A 9,910-nucleotide genomic window follows, 5' to 3' on the forward strand; every position below is an offset into this window, starting at 1 on the left:
TCACGCCTGACAAAAACAGAGAGAATGACTAAATCAGTTGTATCAGACCTGGATAAGCGTCTGGAAGATTTACGGGTATTTAGTTAAAAGTGCAACTTTCTGAACCATACCCATGAATCACAGAATGAGACAATTCATGGGTGGTTCCCAGGAGAATGTATTTTTTAAATCATCCCATTTCATAATAAAAATTATGAAGTTCAGAGAACCATTGATTCACATAATCCTTCTGCTATTTCTGAATATGAATTCACCTTTTTCTTTTAGAGTCAGCCATCTATCATTTACTAAAGCTTAAACAGCTTTAGTGCTGTATTATAAACAGAGAGCAATTAGAAGCGCTCATGATTGCCTTTCAGAAATTTGTTCACTCACAAATTCCTTGATTCTAGTGTAGTGGATAAGAACATGGGTTCAAGAATCAGACTGCTTTTGGTTAGGACTCGGTGCTTTCTCTGCAGAGGGCCTGGTCAGGGAACTAAGATCCCACCAGCCACGCAGCAGGGCCAAAAAAAAAAAAAAAAAGAACCAGACCACTTTGGGGTGTAATGTCAGCAATGGTAATTACTAGTAGAGTGACTTTGAACAAGTTATTAAATGAATGCCTCTAATCCTCATTTACCTCTGTGTGAAATGATGACAGTAAAACATGGCATAACGTTTGACAGTAGTATCTACTTCATAAGCTTGCTGTTATGTTTAATTGAAATAATAAATATAAAGTGTTCAGGTAGTAACCAATATTTAGTAAATATTCAATAAATACTACTACTTACTGGCCATAGAGTAAGAACCAAGCCTTTGCCTAAATATAAAAAATAAAAATAGAAAGTGGAGTTGTAAGGAATATTTATATGTACAATCTATATACTTTTCAGGACACTTCTCTCACCATTATCCTTGATACAAGCCATATTTAGAATGGTAAGTCATAAGTACCTGTTTATGGTTAGGAAGACAGATCATTAGTTCCCCTTAATCATCTTCCATAACCAAGAAAAGGGAGAGAATGGTAACAACTCTTTATGAATTGGTCTCTGATCCCTTAAGATTAGGATTCTGACATTCACTTTCTCAGAAGTGCCATTTTCTAAAATTTTCTGGGTAGATAAATGATAGACACTACAATTGCTACTATAACTTTATTTCAATCCCCATTCAGTAGGTCTATATTAAATACCTATTCTGTCCTAGGCTCCACTGTAAAATTGTCAAGATCACTCATGGAGTTTACATTCTAATGAGATGTGGCAGTTAGTAATAATAATAGTGGTAACAATTATAACAAACTGTGTGAATAAATAATTTTCAAAAAACAAAAGCTGACAAGGGATCCAGCTAATTTCAGATAAAGACAAATAAAGAACACAGAAAATAAATTTCAATGAAGCGAGGCTCACTATAATCATTAGAGTAGGTACCAAAAAAGCCTTTAAAATATCCTCTGATGACATATGAGTAGCAGAGACCAAATTAAAAATATATATATATATCAATTTTTTGTGATTCTGGGTAAAACAGTGAGGGGACTACAACTTGAAAGAATGCTTGATAATGAGGCCTAAATATCACATATCTCTCTCTCTCTCTCTCACACACACACACACACACACACACACACACAGAGTCAAAATCCTTCTGGAGCAAAGAGAAGATTGCAGTTGGGTGAGAGTTAAAGTAATGTGTTCAGTGAAGAAATGAGTCTTCATTTGAGTAAAATTTGGATTGACACACAGAAATGGATCATATGCAAAATATGTATGAATGATTAATGACCACCGTGAATTTAAAATGCGTAACTTAAAATTCACTTAGACATAAGAGGAGGCAAATAGAAGATGGCGGAAGAGTAAGACGCGGAGATCACCTTCCTCCCCACAGATACACCAGAAATACATCTACACGTGAAACAACTTCTACAGAACACCTACTGAACGCTGGCAGAAGACCTCAGATCTCCCAAAAGGCAAGAAACTCCCCACGTACCTGGGTAGGGCAAAAAAAAAAAAAAAGAAGAATAAACAGAGACAAAAGGATAGGGACGGGACCTGCACCAGTGGGAGGGAGCCGTGAAGGAGGAAAGGTTTCCACACACTAGGAAGCCCCTTTGCAGGCGGAGACTGCGGGTGGCGGAGGGGGAAAGCTTCGGAGTCGCGGAGGAAAGCACAGCAACAGGGGTGCGGAGGGCAAAGCGGAGAGATTCCCGCACAGAAGTTCGGTGCCGACCGGCACTCACCAGCCCCGAGAGGCTTGTCTGCTCGCCCGCCGCGGCGGGCGGGGCTGGGAGCTGAGGTTCGGGCTTCGGTCGGCGCAGAGACAGGACTGGGGTTGGCTGCGTGAACACAGCCTGAAGGGGTTAGTGCACCACGGCTAGCCGGGAGGGAGTCCGGGAAAAAGTCTGGAGCTGCCGAAGAGGCAAGAGACTTTTTCTTACCTCTTTGTTTCCTGGTGCGCGAGGAGAGGGGATTAAGAGCGCTGCTTAAAGGAGCTGCAGAGACGGACGCGAGCCGCGGCTAAAACCGCGGACCCCAGAGACGGGCGTGGGACGCTGGGGCTGCTGCTGCCGCTGCTGCCGCTGCCGCCGCCGCCGCCAAGACACCTGTGTGCGCGTACAGGTCACTGTCCACGCCCCCTTCCGGGGAGCCTGTGCAGCCCGCCACTTCCGGAGTCCCGGGATCCAGTGACCGCTTCCGCAGAAGAGCGCACGGCGTGCCTCGGGCTGGTGCAACGTCACGCCGGCCTCTTCCGCCGCAGGCTCGCTCCGCACTCCGTACCCCTCCCTCCCCCAGCCTGAGTGAGCCACAGTCCCCGAAGCGGCTCTTCCTTTAACCCCATCCTGTCTGGGCGAAGAACAGACACCCTCCGGCGACCTATATGCAGAGGCAGGGCCAAATCCAAAGCTGAGACCCGGGAGCTGTGAGAACAAGGAAGAGAAAGGGAAATCTCTCCCAGCAGCCTCAGAAGCAGCAGATTAAAGCTCCACAATCAACTTGATGTACCCTGCATCTGTGGAATACATGAATAGACAACGAATCGTCCCAAATTGAGGAGGTGGACGTTGAGAGCAAGATTTATGATTTTTTCCCCTTTTCCTCTTTTTGTGAGTGTGTATGTGTATGCTTCTGTGTGAGATTTTGTCTGTACAGCTTTGCTTCCACCATTTGTCCTAGGGTGCTATCCGTCTGTTATTTTTTTGTCTTTGTTTTTTCTTAATTATTTTTTATTTTAATAACTTTATTATATTTTATCATACTTTAATTTTATTTTACTTTATCTTTTTTCCTTCCTTCCCTCCTTCCTCCCTCCCTCCTTTCTCTCTTTCTTTCTTTCTTTCTGCTTCTACTAATTCTTTCTTTCTACTTTTTCTTCTTTTTATTCTGAGCCGTGTGGATGAAAGGCTCTTGGTGCTGCAGCCATGAGTCAGTGCTGTGCCTCTGAGATGGGAGAGCCAACTTCAGGACACTGCTCCACAAGAGACCTCCCAGCTCCACATAATATCAAATGGCGAATATCTCCCAGAGATCTCCATCTCAACACCAGCACCCAGCTTCACTCAACAACCACCAAGCTACAGTGCTGGACACCCTATGCCAAACAACTAGCAAGACAGGAACACAACCCCACCCAGTAGCAGAGAGTCTGCCTAAAGTCACAAGTCCAGAGACACCCCAAAATGCACCACCAGATGTGGACCTGCCCACCAGAAAGACAAGATCCAGCCTCATCCACCAAAACACAGGCACTAGTCCCCTCCACCAGGAAGCCTACACAACCCACTGAATCAACCTTAGCCACTGGGGACAGACACCAAAAACAACGGGAACTACGAACTTGCAGCCTTCAAAAAGGAGACCCCAAACACAGTAAGATAAGCAAAATGAGAAGACAGAGAAACACACAGGAGGTGAAGGAGCAAGAAAAAAACCCACCAGACCTAACAAAGGAAGAGGAAAATAGGCAGTCTACCTGAAAAAGAATTCAGAATACTGATAGTAAAGATGATCCAAAATCTTGGAAATAGAATAGACAAAATGCAAGAAACATTTAACAAGGACATAGAAGAACTAAAGATGAAACAAGCAATGATGAACAACACAATAAATGAAATTGAAAATACTCTAGATGGGATCAATAGCAGAATAACTGAGGCAGAAGAACGGATAAGTGACGTGGAAGATAAAATAGTGGAAATAACTACTGCAGAGCACAAGAAAGAAAAAAGAATGAAAAGAACTGAGGACAGTCTCAGAGACCTCTGGGACAACATTAAATGCACCAACATTCGAATTATAGGGGTTTCAGAAGAAGAAGAGAAAAAGAAAGGGACTGAGAAAATATTTGAAAAGATTATAGTTGAAAACTTCCCTGATATGGGAAAGGAAATAGTTAATCAAGTCCAGGAGGCACAGAGAATCCCATACAGAATAAATCCAAGGAGAAATACGCCAAGACACATATTAATCAAACTGTCAAAAATTAAATACAAAGAAAACATATTAAAAGCAGCAAGGGAAAAACAACAAATAACACACAAGGGAATCCCCATAAGGTGAAAAGCTGACCTTTCAGCAGAAACTCTGCAAGCCAGAAGGCACTGGCAGGACATATTTAAAGTGATGAAAGGCAAAAACCTACAACCAAGATTACACTACCCAGCAAGGATCTCATTCAGATTTGATAGAGAAATTAAAACCTTTACAGACAAGCAAAAGCTGAGAGAGCTCAGCACCATCAAACCAGCTTTACAACAAATGCTAAAGGAACTTCTCTAGGCAAGAAACAAAACTGAAGGAAAAGACCTACAATAACGAACCCAAAACAATTAAGGAAATGGGAATAGTAACATACATATTGATAATTACCTTAAATGTAAATGGACTAAATGCTCCCACCAAAAGACACAGATTGGCTGAATGGATACAAAAACAAGACCCATATATATGCTGTCTACAAGAGACCCACTTCAGACTTAGAGACACATACAGACTGAAAGTAAGGGGATGGAAAAAGATATTCCATGCAAATGGAAACCAAAAGAAAGCTGGAGTAGCAATTCTCATATCAGACAAAATAGACTTTAAAATAAAGACTATTAGAAGAGACAAAGAAGGACACTACATAATGATCAAGGGATCGATCCAAGAAGAAGATATAACAATTGTAAATGTTTATGCTCCAACATAGGAGCACCTCAATACATAAGGCAAATACTAACAGCCATAAAAGGGGAAATTGACAGTAACACATTCATAGTAGGGGACTTTAACACCCCACTTTCACCAATGGACAGATCATCCAAAATGAAAATAAATAAGGAAACACAAGCTTTAAATGATACATTAAACAAGATGGACTTAATTGATATTTATAGGACATTCCATCCAAAAACAACAGAATACACATTTTTCTCAAGTGCTCATGGAACATTCTCCAGGATAGATTATATCTTTGGGCACAAATCAAGCCTTGGTAAATTTAAGAAAATTGAAATTCTATCAAGTATCTTTTTCGACCACAATGCTATGAGACTGGATATCAATTACAGGAAAAGCTCTGTAAAAAATACAAACACATGGAAGCTAAACAATTCACTACTTAATAACAAAGTGATCACTGAAGAAATCAAAGAGAAAATAAAAAAAATACCTAGAAACAAATGACAATGAAAACACGATGACCCAAAACCTATGGGATGCAGCAAAAGCAGTTCTAAGAGGGAAGTTTATAGCAATACAATCCCACCTTAGGAAACAGGAAACATCTCGAATAAACAACCTGATCTTGCACCCAAAGCAATTAGAGAAAGAAGAACAAAAACACCCCAAAGTTAGCAGAAGGAAAGAAATCATAAAAATCAGATCAGAAATAAATGAAAAAGAGATGAAGGAAACGATAGCAAAGATCAATAAAACTAAAAGCTGGTTCTTTGAGAAGATAAACAAAATTGATAAACCATTAGCCAGACTCATCAAGAAAAAAAAGGGAGAAGACTCAAATCAATAGAATTAGAAATGAAAAAGGAGAAGTAACAACTGACACTGCAGAAATACAAAAGATCATGAGAGATTACTACAAGCAACTCTATGCTAATAAAATGGACAACCTGGAAGAAATGGACAAATTTTTAGAAATGCACAACATGCCAAGACTGAATCAGGAAGAAATAGAAAATATGAACAGACACAAGCACTGAAATTGAAACTGTGATTAAAAATCTTCCAACAAACAAAAGTCCAGGACCAGATGGCTTCACAGGCAAATTCTATCAAACATTTAGAGAAGAGCTAACACCTATCCTTCTCAAACTCTTCCAAAATATGGCAGAGGGAGGAACACTCCCAAACTCATTCTACGAGACCACCATCACCTTGATACCAAAACCAGACAAGGATGTTACAAAGAAAGAAAACTACAGGCCAATATCACTGATGAACATAGATGCAAAAATCCTCAACAAAATACTAGCAAACAGAATCCAACAGCACATTAAAAGGATCATACACCATCATCAAGTGGGGTTTATTCCAGGAATGCAAGGATTCTTCAATATACACAATCAATGTGACATACCATATTAACAAATTGAAGGAGAAAAACCATATGATCATCTCAATAGATGCAGAGAAAGCTTTCGACAAAATTCAACACCCATTTATGATAAAAACCCTGCAGAAAGTAGGCATAGAGGGAACTTTCCTCAACATAATAAAGGCCATATATGACAAACCCACAGCCAACATCCTCCTCAATGGTGAAAAACTGAAACCATTTCCACAAAGATCAGGAACAAGACAAGGGTGCCCATTCTCACCACTCTTATTCAACATAGTTTTGGAAGTTTTAGCCACAGCAATCAGAGAAGAAAAGGAAATAAAAGGAATCCAAATTGGAAAAGAAGAAGTAAAGCTGTCACTGTTTGCAGATGACATGATACTATACATAGAGAATCCTAAAGATGCTACCAGAAAACTACTAGAACTAATCAATGAATTTGGTAAAGTAGCAGGATACAAAATTAATGCACAGAAATCTCTGGCATTCCTGTACACTAATGATGAAAAATCTGAAAGTAAAATCAAGAAAACACTCCCACTTACCATTGCAACAAAAAGAATAAAGTATCTAGGAATAAACCTACCTAAGGATACAAAAGACCTATATGCAGAAAATTATAAGACACTGATGAAAGAAATTAAAGATGATACAGATAGATGGGGAGATATACCATGTTCTTGGATTGGAAGAATCAACATTGTGAAAATGACTCTACTACCCAAAGCAATCTACAGACTCAATGCAATCCCTATCAAACTACCACTGGCATTTTTCACAGAACTAGAATAAAAAATTTCACTATTTGTATGGAAACACAAAAGACCCCGAATAGCCAAAGCAGTCTTGAGAATGAAAAATGGAGCTGGAGGAATCAGGCTCCCTGACTTCAGACTATACTACAAGGCTACAGTAATCAAGACAGTATGGTACTGGCACAAAAACAGAAAGATAGATCAATGGAACAGGATAGAAAGCCGAGAGATAACCCCACGGACATATGGTCACCTTATCTTTGATAAAGGAGGCAGGAATGTACAGTGGAGAAAGGACAGCCTCTTCAGTAGTGGTGCTGGGAAAACTGGACAGGTACATGTAAAAGTATGAGATTAGATCACTCCCTAACACCATATACAAAAATAAGCTCAAAATGGATTTAAGACCTAAATGTAAGGCTAGAAACTATCAAACTCTTAGAGGAAAACATAGGCAGAACAATCTATGACATAAATCACAGCAAGATCCTTTTTGACCCACCTCCTAGAGAAATGGAAATAAAAACAAAAATAAACAAATGGGACCTAATGAAACTTCAAAGCTTTTGCACAGCAAAGGAAACCATAAACAAGACGAAAAGACAACCCTCAGAATGGGAGAAAATATTTGCAAACAAGGCAAATTGACAAAGGACTAATCTCCAAAATATACAAGCAGCTCATGCAGCTTAATATCAAAAAAACAAACAACCCAATCCAAAAACAGGCAGAAGACCTAAATAGACATTTCTCCAAAGAAGATATACAGATTGCCAACAAACAAATGAAAGGATGCTCAACATCACTAATCATTAGAGAAATGCAAATCAAAACTACAATGAGATATCATCTCACACCAGTCAGAATGGCCATCATCAAAAAATCTAGGGGGCTTCCCTGGTGGCGCAGTGGTTGAGAGTCCACCTGCCAATGCAGGGGACACGGGTTCGTGCCCCGGTCCGGGAAGATCCCACATGCCGCGGAGCAGCTGGGCCCATGAGCCATGGCTGCTGAGCCTGTGCGTCCGGAGCCTGTGCTCTGCAACGGGAGAGGCCACAACAGTGAGAGGCCCGCGTACCACAAAAAAAAAAAAAAAAAAAAAAAATCTAGAAACAATAAATGCTGGAGAGGGTGTGGAGAAAAGGGAACACTCTTACATTGCTGGTGGGAATGTGAATTGGTACAGCCACTATGGAGAACAGTATGGAGGTTCCTTAAAAAACTACAAATAGAACTACCATATGACCCAGCAATCCCACTACTGGGCATATACCCTGAGAAAACCATAACTCAAAAAGAGTCACGTACCAAAATGTTCATTGCAGCTCTATTTACAATAGCCCGGAGATGGAAACAACCTAAGTGTCCATCATCGGATGAATGGATAAAGAAGATACGGCACATATATACAATGGAATATTACTCAGCCATAAAAAGAAATGAAATTGAGCTATTTGTAATCAGGTGGATAGACCTAGAGTCTGTCATACAGAGTGAAGTAAGTCAGAAAGAGAAAGACAAATACCATATGCTAACACATATATATGGAATTTAAGAAAAAAAAATGTCATGAAGAATGCAGATGTAAAACAGGAATAAAGACACAGACCTACTTGAGAATGGACTTGAGGATATGGGGAGGGGGAAGGGTAAGCTGTGACAAGGCGTGAGAGTGGCATGGACATATATACTCTACCAAACATAAGGTAGATAGCTAGTGGGAAGCAGCCGCATAGCACAGGGAGATCAGATAGGTGCTTTGTGACCGCCTGGAGGGGTGGGATAGGGAGGGTTGGAGGGAGGGAGACTCAAGAGGGAAGGGACATGGGAACATACATATAACTGATTCATTTTGTTATAAAGCAGAAACTAACACACCATTGTGAAGCAATTATACTCCAATAAAGAAAAAAAAGAGGAGGCAAATAAAAACATGTAACACAATGGATAATCAATACTCTGTTTTCAAAATTAAAATATGATGTTTTCATCACCACATTAATTTCCTTAGCTTAAGATAGCTCACCGATGCATAATACCAAAAGAAATAAATGTATTTTGATAGTTATAGAATTTCGTCTTTCCTCAAACCACCAACTTAAGTGATGCTCTTACAAACAAAGATATTAGGAGGAGGTGTCAGTGTCAACATATATTTTCACTAAAGTATTACTTAAGCCTCTACTAAACAATAGTTACTGGAGATAGTTGCAGATCAATATTTCTATATCACTGTATAAAAAGGTAAAACTAATAATGGGTTCTGCCTAGTTAGCTGTGGCTTTCTTTTATATTTCTCTCACTATTCATTAATCTATAGATTTAAATGTCTCTCCTTTACCTTTCTATACTCTTTCCTATCACCCACCCTTCATTTATAACCCCAAACTGTAGCCCTGAGCTTAAGGACACTTTGAAAGTATGGGAGTAGACATCTGCCCACACACTGGAAGAGGTCATTGTTGGAACTGAATAATGAAGTTAGACATACCCATTGTACTAAGATTTACCAGTAGTAGTAGTAGTAGTAGTAGTGATTAGGCAGACAGTTTCACACTGCAATAACAGTGTGGTATGACTGTAAGCAAATTCTCAAGATCAAT

The sequence above is a fragment of the Mesoplodon densirostris genome, chromosome 10, assembly GCF_025265405.1.
Source record: "Mesoplodon densirostris isolate mMesDen1 chromosome 10, mMesDen1 primary haplotype, whole genome shotgun sequence".
Lineage (NCBI taxonomy): Eukaryota > Metazoa > Chordata > Mammalia > Artiodactyla > Ziphiidae > Mesoplodon > Mesoplodon densirostris.